Raw genomic sequence first — 3,051 nt, 5'->3', positions numbered from 1 at the left:
TACTTCAGGAATGTCTATTCCTTCAAAGACCTAACTTGGGAATATCTTTAGTCTAAGGAAGCTGAAGAACACATGCATTGCTTCAGAGAGTTTTTTACTAATTGTTTCATTTACTACATAGTGCTTGAGGAGCTGCTTCTTGGACCCCTGAAGCCCGGCCTCAGCACCTAGAAGAGAGCCTGACACATTTTAAGCACTCAAGAAATAAGTGCTACATGGTTAATGATCAACTGTCTCAGATGCTTATCAGTGCAAAGCAACAGAAATAATATGGGCTAAATGTGGCCTGAAGAGAAAGATCTAGGGGACTCTGACAAAGACATATAAAGACAGGCACATAAGAGTAAATGCTAATGGAGGAAGTAGTTTCCTTTGTCACAGAGCTTAATTTCTCACACATATTTGATCACTGCTTGACAGCGGAGAATCCGGGGCTGGGAAGACTGTGAACATGAAGTGTGTCATCCAGTACTTTGCAACAATTGCAGTCACTGGGAAGAAGAGGAAGGAGGAAGCTACTACTGGCAAAATGCAGGCGGGTCTGATTGCCACGTCAGAATCCAAGCTGTCAAGTAAGAAACTCCCGAGCCCCACATGTGAGGACTGCTCTTGCCTTTGCAGGGGACTCTGGAAAATCAAATCATCAGTGCCAACCCCCTGCTGGAGGCCTTTGGCAATGCCAAGACCGTGAGGAATGACAACTCCTCTCGCTTTGTAAGTCTGTGGGTCACCAAAGGGTTTTCTCAGGTGTCCTCTCAAATGCCAGAGAAGGCTCTCTGAGTTATTAACTCAATCTCTTTTTACTCGTGTGCTAACAGTCTTGTATATAACATCATCTTTTTCACTTGCAAGGGTAAATTCATCAGGATCCACTTCGGTTCCATGGGGAGACTGGCTTCTGCTGATATTGAAACATGTGAGTAACAGGACCTCCTAAACAGAATCCAAGAATGACAAATGATGGTTGGGAGGAACATCTTACAGCTCCTGCTGAGCCTGGAGCCTGTGAAACACCAGTCACTGCCAAACATGCCTGTGGGTAATGCCAGTCTTAACCAGAGCCCACAGTGTGCTTCATCCACTTCAGTCAGGAGCCAACGGTGCTCTAGAAACTGCCAGGAGTTGCTGGGCTTATCTGAAGGATGCCAGCCTCAGAAGAAATTTCAAATTTTTCTAAGAAAAAACTAAGACTGGGGGTATATAACTTGGGTTTAGTGTATGTGATTTCTTCCTAGTGTGAGCCTTGATAAATGTTGCTCTTAGTAACCCCTGTTATAAAGCGAGAAGAGACCCTGAGGAGGAACAGGTTATCAAGAATCAATTATATTTGAAATGTCAAGAATCTTCTGTATGAGAAATGAATATGTCTTGAGCCAGGCAACTTCAGTTTCCTTCTAGAGGTGGCAAGAGCAACCACAGTGGTAGAGACGTAATATGTGATATCCCACGGGACCATTCAGCTGAAATCTCAGGGGGGCCAGTGAGATTTAGCTTATGACCCCAAGTTCCAAAATCATTCCAGGAACTTTATAATTTTTCCCGCTAATCCAATGTCTACTTTCCATTGCAGATCTTCTGGAGAAGTCTAGAGTCACTTTCCAGCTAAAGGCAGAAAGAGGCTACCATATTTTTTATCAGATCATGTCTAACAAGAAGCCAGAACTAATTGGTACAAAAGAGCTTAAATTTATTAAGTTAGAAGCCAATGTTTTTATTAGCACACCTTCTAACGTAAACCATACACCCTGAATTCTATGTACCCAGAAATGCTCCTGATCACCACCACCCGTATGACTATGCCTTCATCAGTCAAGGGGAGGTCACAGTCCCTAGCACTGATGACCGAGAAGAGCTGATGGCCACAGATGTCAGTTACACATGAAGTTTTTTAAAAATAAGTCATTGTGTATGGAAATGACAACGACAACCTGCTGTAGGTGTGAATAAGGACACAGTATAAGTTCTTCTAAATAAGTTAGTGTCTTTTGCCCTAATTCTGCCCTCTCATCTCTCCTGGTAGAGTGCCACTGACATCCTGGGCTTCTCTTCTGATGAAAAAGTGTCCATCTACAATCTCACGGGGGCAGTAATGAATTATGGGAACTTGAAATTTAAGCAAAAGCAGCGTGAGGAGCAAGCAGAGCCAGATGGCACCGAAGGTACCAAATGAACCTCCATCTGGGTTAAATGAGAGAATAGAGGCAAATAAGCCCACTCCAAACTCATGGCTCCTTTGCACCTGAGCATATGATGGCCACATACAAATATAACCCCACACAGGAATGATTCATTCCTTACTCTGCCTCTAGGAACGGTGGGGTCATAGTGGGTCATGCTGGATGTCTGAATTGTGTCTCTGCAGTTGCTGACAAGGCTGCCTCTCTCCAGGGTCTGAACTCTGCTGACCTGCTCCAAGCCCTCTGCTACCCCAGGGTCAAGGTCAGCAATGAGTATGTCACCAAAGGCCAGACTGTGCAGCAGGTAATGGCACAAACTCTGTGAATCTCACACTTCCCAGGCCTTCAGGACACGTCTTTAATAACAGCAACGATCATTACTCTGTCTATGAACGTGTACAATGCAGTGGGCGCTCTGGCCAAAGCCGTCTAAGAGAAGATGTTCCTGTGGATGGTCACCCGCATCAACCAGCAGCTGGACACCAAGGAACCCAGGCAGTACTTCACTGGGGTCTTGGACATCACTGGCTTTGAGATCTTTGACGCGAGTTGTTTGCACCAATGTCAAGCCTCAAAGCACCCTTCTGCTTTGTGTCTGCTTTGCTGAGTCTCCACTGGATTTTCCAAACTCACTCCAACTCTTTGGTATTCGAAATACCCAGTTCAACAGCCTGGAGCAGCTGTGCATCAACTTCACCAACGAGAAGCTGCAGCAGTTCTTCAACCACCACATGTTCGTGCTGGAGCAGGAGGAGTACAAGAAGGAGGGCATCGAGTGGGAGTTCATCGACTTCGGGATGGACCTGGCCGCCTGCATTGAGCTCACTGAGAAGGTACCTGCTGTGTGCACTCAGCAGCCGCCCCTCGCCGACCT

General features: G+C 45.8%; 1 pseudogene; it reads left to right on the top strand.

Annotated features, from left to right (window-relative positions):
- Positions 1–412: 412 nt before the first annotated feature.
- LOC113617168 (myosin-1-like) lies at positions 413–3,010 on the top strand (annotated as a pseudogene).
- The last annotated feature ends 41 nt before the right edge of the window (positions 3,011–3,051 follow it).

The sequence above is a fragment of the Aethalodelphis obliquidens genome, unplaced genomic scaffold (assembly GCF_003676395.1).
Source record: "Aethalodelphis obliquidens isolate GAN/ISIS:26980383/991018 unplaced genomic scaffold, ASM367639v1 scaffold2207, whole genome shotgun sequence".
Lineage (NCBI taxonomy): Eukaryota > Metazoa > Chordata > Mammalia > Artiodactyla > Delphinidae > Aethalodelphis > Aethalodelphis obliquidens.
The sequence above is the reverse complement of the archived record's forward strand: the minus strand, read 5'-3'. Positions and strand labels throughout refer to the sequence as shown.